Source organism: Pinus tabuliformis, chromosome 2_2 (genome assembly GCF_031772625.1).
Source record: "Pinus tabuliformis cultivar Carrire ecotype Pingquan chromosome 2_2, CPIR1, whole genome shotgun sequence".
NCBI lineage: Eukaryota > Viridiplantae > Streptophyta > Pinopsida > Pinales > Pinaceae > Pinus > Pinus tabuliformis.
The window spans coordinates 524,638,449-524,645,930 of NC_142300.1; positions in this window are offsets into that span (position 1 = coordinate 524,638,449).

Here is a 7,482-nt window from a genome sequence, read left to right on the forward strand (position 1 = left end):
GGTACACCAAAGCTACCTTTTGTGATAAGGACAATCAAGCGCAAGTAATCCTTAAAATATTTCACTCAGATGCATGTGGACCATTCTTGACAGCCTCCACAACCAAGCACGGGTATTATGTAATATATTTGTAGATGATTTTTCTCATAAGTGCTGGATTTTCTTCATGCAGAAGAAAGATCATACTTTCGCTATTTTTTGAATTTAAAGAACTTTTTTAGAAAGACACTAGGAGGAAAGTTAAAGCTCTTAGGAGTGATAATAATGGATAATGAGTGTTGAATGAATTCAAGAAATTCTATGCATCAGAAGGCATTCAACGGGAATTAATAGCACCCCACAACCCACAGCAGAAGAGGGGTGGTTGAAAGGAAGAACAAAAGTATTGTGGGAGCTACACGAGCAATATTACATGATCAAGGCCTACCGTTGCACTTGTGGGCCGAAGCATGAAACATAATTATATATGTGCAAAACATGAGTCCTCTTTGGATTCTCAGGATGAGTACACCAAAAGAAGTTTTTCAGGTAAGAAACCAAATCTTGCACACTTCAAGATATTTGGTTCATCAGTTTACTTTCATGTTACCAAGGATGCAAGAAAAAAACAACCAAGGATTCACACTTTAGCTGAGTTGGGAATATTTGTGGGGTACACTGATACGTCTCACAACTATCAGGAGTACTTGTCATCTCACATGATGAGAGTGGTTTGTAGAGATGTGAAGTTCGATGAAGAGAAGACCATGATATGTTCCCTTGAGAGGGAGCTTCAGATGCATGGAGGAGAGGATATTTTATCTCCAAAGGAAGAACCTTAGGATAATTTGGATCAGCCACATGTAGAGGAGCAGAGAGGAAGCACCCAATCATGCATAGACTTCCATATATGGAAGGAAGTGCACCAAAGGGGTTGATAGATTGATGCATGATGCTAGATAGAATGTGGGAGCACCCACATCACAACGCAGGTAGAGGAGGTCACCAGCTTGATACACTAGCTACTGGCCCTAATGCCAGAGAGTGTAGATATTGAGCCATCCTCATTCGAGGAAGCAATGTAGAAACTAGTATGGGTTGATGCCATGGTTGAGGAGTATGGCTCCATTATCAAAAATAGAGTTTGGGAAGTGGTCCCAAGACCAATAGATAAGTTAGTGGTGAGTTCTAGATGGATTTACAAGGTAAAGCAAGCAGTAGATAGGAGTGTGGAGAAACACAAGGCTAGATTTGTGGCCAGAGGGTTCTCTTAGGTGGAGGGAATTGATTACGAGGAGAGCTTTGCTCCAGTAGTAGGTGCTCTTCAATCAGATCTATTCTAGCACTTTCAGCGTATATAGGATGGAAGATACATCAAATGGATGTGAAGACAACATTCCTCAATGGTGTGATTGAGGAAGAGGTGTAAATTGAGTAGTCAGAAGGATTTTATACCTTCAACAGAGAGTCACATGTGTATAGACTCAAGTGAGCATTGTATGGATTGAAACAAGCACCCCATGCTTGGTACACCAAGATTGACGATTATTTCACTAGGTTGGGCTTCACCAAAAGTGAATCAGATGCGAACATTTACCATATTGTGGTTGAAGATAAATTGTTGATTATAGTATTATATGTCAATGATTTAATTCTAACAGGTGATGAGTAGCTGATAAATATTGCAAAGAGGATCTTGCAAGAGAATTCGATATGAAGGACCTAGGATCATGAATTATCTCCTTGGTATGGAAGTATAGCAAGGAGATGAGGCATTGTTTGTCTCTCAAGGAAAGTATGCCAATGAGATATTGAAGAAGTTCCACATGGAGAGCAATAGACCCATGGAGACTCCTCTAACAAGGAATTAGAGGAAGGAAGATGCTGCTTCAGGTGAATTAGTGGAGGATACTATTTGAAAGTAGCTTGTGGGTTCACTTATGTATTTGGTGAACACACGATCACAGATATGTTTTGTAGCTAACCAACTTAGTAAAGCAATGGTTAAGCCAACCAAACTCTATTTGAAGGCAGCTAAACATGTGTTGAGATGCCTTAGAGGTACCATTTAGTTTGGTCTTTGGTACAAACGGATAGAGGGAGTGAAGTCGCAAGACTTCACATATGTAGATTGGGTAGAGAGTCCATCTAATAGGAAGATAATATCAGGGGGAATCTTCAATATTGGTTCAATAGTAGTTTCTTAGTACAACAGGAAGCAGAGGTCAGTTGCACTCAGTTCGGAAGAAGCAGAGTACATCGATGTTAGTCAAGAATCTTGTGAGGCTATTTGGATGAGGAAGATCCTTGTTGGGTTATTTGGTTAGTAGATGGATCCTATAGTGATTTATTGTGACAATCATAGTTGTATCAAACTCTTTGAGATTGCAATTTTTTAGGATCAGTCCAAGCATATCGACATCTGGTATCACCATCTACAAGATTGTGTGCAGAGGAGAATCATGTTTTTGGAGTACATTCCTATAGAGGAATAGGATGCATATATATTTGACTGAAAAGGCATTGTCAAGATGAAAATTTGAGCTTCATAGAGGCCGATCAGGGTAGCTGATAATCCCTTTCTTGTTGAGAGGGAGTGGTGAAAATGCAACAATAAAATCCTAATTTAAATTTTGTCCTTGAATTAAATTGGGAATAAGATTGTAATTCCACATCTCATGACAACTTGTATTAGTTAACTAATTTAATTTGACTTAGTTGGCTCAGTTAATTTGAGTTGAGGGTCTAACTTGAGTCATGTGGAGTGTCTCCAACTTTACAGGATCCTTGATTGAGTTTATTTTGAGTTATAATCAATTAATTTAGTTTTACTGAGTTAAAGTCAGTTAAACTAGTTCCAACTGTTGGAGGAACTAGTGGGAGGTCTAGTAGTGTGGTGTTACCTGTAGTGTAGTGTTGTGATGCCTACAGTGATCAACCAATAAACTGATGATTCACTCATAAATAACTCATGCATTTCAGATCTAAGAGTTACCCTATTCATATTGGAGTTCAGGGACAATGTACTATCAATTGTATAATCATCTGAATTGTACAAGTGGTGCATGCAGTCAAAGGAAGGCCTATGAGGATTGCATAATTCATATTGAGGAATTTCCTTAATTAATAGGGGGTTAATTCCTCATTGAAAAACACATGTAAATAGGGACTTGCGCAAGCGGAAAATTGGTTAAGTATTAGCCTGGGCATATCCAGGAAGCTATGAGATAAATCAAGATAATGCAGAGGTTGCTCGGGCTTGAGCAAAGCCTTGTAATATTCTCATATTTTCTGACTAATTCAATATATAGATACTAGGGGTTTTTAGTTGTAGCTCTCCTCAGGAAATCATTATGTAATGTGTTAATTGAATTCTTTCTCTTGCATGCTTCGTAATTTTTTTATCGTTTAATTGTTTCTGTTGATGAGTAGAGTAGATTCAAGTTTTTTTTTTAGAATATTACATAAGCAGTTTGAATCTACAAGGAATTTCTACAAAAAGTGTAATAAATACCCTCCAAGACCTTGTCAAAAAAGTCATCCTACAAGAAGGTTTAAGTCAGCCTCATGGACAACAATTTGACCTCCTGAGAATCCTATATATAGGAGAGAACTCAAGCTCCTATCGAAACTCACTCATTCCTCATCATCCATGCGATGAAGAGGCAAATAAAGGAAAGCTAATATGGATATAATGAAGAAGGACAAATTTTTTGGGTTTCTTCTCTATCTTATCCTCACACGAAGAAAAATTAGAGGAAACTTCACTACAGTAAAGTCAAAGTTGTATAAGAAATTGCTAGGTAGTCAAAGTTGTAGAAGAAACTGTGGGAAGTCAAAGTTGTAGAAGAAATAGTAGGGAAGTCGAAGGTCGAAGTTGTTGGAAGTTGTTGGAAGTTGTTGGAAGGTCGAAGTTGCTAGAAGTTTCTGGGTAGAAATTGTTGGAAGTTGTTAGGTCAAAGTAGCTATGAAATTTCATCAAGAAGGATAAGTTTCACTTGGTCTTGGAGGGTTCTTTAACAAGGGTCTTATGTCTTGGAATTTTTCATTTGAATTTCTATAAGAAGAGAAGAATTCTTGTGGGTTTTCTTCTCAATAGGATAGGTTTCGACCTTGTCTTGCATCCTACATTTTATGGCCTATTTTCTATTTGGTCTTCATAGTTTGCTAGTTGTTTTATGATAAGAATATAATAATAAGCTAATAAACTTAAGTAAAAATACATCACAAGTAGTTATCAAAGTAATAGAAATCACCTAATATAGTTGCCCCTATATTTCTCAACATGGTTTCAAAGCTAAGGTGACAACAACAAGGAAAGACATCTTGAAGATCATCCAATTGAAGAAGGACACACAATATTCAAACATAATGTCACCAAGGATGAGTAGTTATCTCAAGGATCACATCATCACAAGGAGAAAAGACCTTAGGGACCCTACCTCCACTCAAAGAAAGAAGGACTACACTTTTGAAGCATTTTGAAGTCTCCATATTCTAAATTTATACATCCAAAGAAAGCAAGAAGAATCATTGTCATCATCATCAAACAAATCAAGGTGATCTCCATCTCATTGAAGAAAGGATCACATTTCAAGCATACTTGAAGAAAGACATCTTCATCAAGAAGGAATCTTCTATTATCAGCATCATTAAGAAGGCATCTAACTGAAGCTATCATCATTAATGAGAATCTCCACTTGACAAGTAAGTGTCTCTATATTTATTTCTAAAGCTACTATCAACATGACTTCATTCTACATTGAAAGCAACAAATTGGTTGGGTCATTGAAATTTCTTGCATGGAAGAAGAGGATAGATTTAATCCTCATAGAGAATGAATCTAATGAATATGTTAAGGGTTAAATCTCCAAAACATATCAAGAGCAATCTCAAGCACTATCAAAATTCATGAGAGGAGAGATAAGGGCTCAAAGAATCCTCATAGAGTCAATCAATGATTCACTCATCCATTATGTAGCAAACATGGAGACATCAAAAGAAATCTATGAAAAGTTGGTAGACCATTTACAGTGAGCACTGCAACAGAAGTTATATCATTGATAATCGAATGATACAAGATGAAGGTATCAAAGGAAGAAGGAGTAGGATCATACCTTATGAGGGTACCTCAAATAAGAGATCAATTATAATAATTAGGAGAAATAATGTTCGATAAATAAATGACCATCGTTGTACTCAGTGCACTACCTAATGAATGGGGCAACTTCGTATCAAGTATCTATGGAAATAGAGAAACCACTCCATTCAATGAAATTTTTTCATTATGTAATATTGAAGAAACTATGTTGAAGGCAAAGAGCGATGTTCGATCAAGTGAAAAAACTCAAGCATATGCAGTTATCACTAGAAATAAAGGCAAGTTTGGAAAGTTTGATCCTCGGAAAAATAAGAAGCTTGATATGTCGAATATCAAATGCTATGAATTTAATGAATATGGGAACTTTAAGAGGAATTATCCTCAACTAAATAAGGACAACAAGAAAATAAAAGATATAAATGAAGCCCATGTCACCGAAGAAGTAGAAAAAGAACCTGAAAATAAGAAATCAAAGAAGGAGGAAGTGATAGACCTCCACTATTAGAAGGTCTCTTACACATTTTCATAGAAGTTGACAAGTAAATATAGGGATCATCAAGTATGATAGATGTGTTAAATCTTAACTAGAGATGACATCCTCATAGAAGCATGAAAGGATAGTTGAAGTAGAAAGTCTACATGGTTTTAACAATCATTCTGATAGAAAGGAAGTAGCTCATGACATCTCCATTGGAAGCATATAAGGACAACCGAAGCAACAATATATATGGTTGAATAAATTCATCTAGCAAGATATAAGATAAATATATCATCATACATTATCATCATTATAAAGGAGAATTTGCATAATGAGGATCATTAAAATCCTCCATTGGAATCTTTATTAGAAGATTCGCCTCTACTTAAGAAGAAGCAAGTGTCTCACAAATGGTCTAATTTCCACATTATGTGGGAACTACAGGTTAAAAGGATGATGATATGATGAAAAAGATGTCCAACATGAAAAGTTGGTTGAAGTAATTTCCTCTTCAAGCAAGGAAAGGAAATTTCCCGAAGTAAGTCTAGATGGCCACATGAAGGAAGAGGTATGTATATATTTAATAGATAGATAAATTCACATCATCATATGGTTGAATATCGAATAGGTAGACTTATCTATCTCTTGATCATGATAAAAGAAGAAGAAACTTTTCCTTTGGAAAGATACATGAAAGCATGTAGACAATATGCCTTGAACTCTTCCACATATTAATGTGATATGACCTCATGGAGTATATGAGGTGGTTGGCATTCATAGTTCCTATGATGAAGGAACTATGTAGAGACGATATTGTGGAAAAAATATGTGAAGGTGAATGAAGAGTTTGTGAAAGATGTATCTATAGTCACATAAGATAAGATAAGTGATCAGCATCCGAGAACAAGAAGGATTAGCTATGACATCTCCATAAAGAAGGTATGGAGGACTTGATAGGTAAGTTGAAAAAGGAAAAACCGGTAATATGTGTCTTAGAGATGGATTCATGTGTAGGGTGTTGATGTTGCAAGAAGTTGATGTCATGACAAAAGGCCATCATAAAAAGGTAACTTTGACTTGATGTTCATTTTTATTTTTGAAAACATCTGGTTGGGTTGTTATAGGGCTATCGAAAGAACGTTGTAGAAGTCACCAAAAACTAATAATCATGTGATTGCATGGAATATCTTGAAAGAAACATGACCTGGATGAGGTAGTTGTATGAACAAAATCTAGATGTGGGCTAGAAGATCATTTTCCAAAGAAGATAACGATGACATGACTATTGGTTCAACATTATGGTTCATTGATGGGAAAGTGATGGAGAAGATGGTCATTTCCCTATGATAAATTGATGATGAATAAGGCTCCATGATGAAGAATATGAAGTTCATGACATGATGCAAAAAGAGGAGCCATACAAGAAGTTGATAGTACCATTATCTCTGTTAGTGTCAGTGTCTGCATACTTCCATCAAGGATCACATATGCTCTTTTCATTTTCATTTTAGGTGTCTCATACTGAATTTTTGGATCATTCCATTAGGTCATGTCAAAATGATCCTCTGATGGTTGTCTTCTTCTTAGAAAATCAAATCTTCCCTCATGAGGTACATTTGTTGACCCATATCCATGTTGTATTCAGTTGTGGTTTCAAATATGTTATTTTTAGTGTCAAGGCAGTTGTCTTTCCATTAGGTCTTAGGGTTCATTTCCAAGGTCCTTCCATTAGGTATTAGGGTTCATTTCAAAGGTCAAAATCATGGTTTCAAGTGTAAATAAAGGGCAGCAAAAGTATGAAGATGACCAATAAACAAAGAGTGATTGCTAGTAAGTCATGGTTATTGTACAAAGATCTTATTTCACTAATGTAATTTTCATCTCAAAGATATATTTTTGAGATGAAAACAGAGTATTTTCAGTT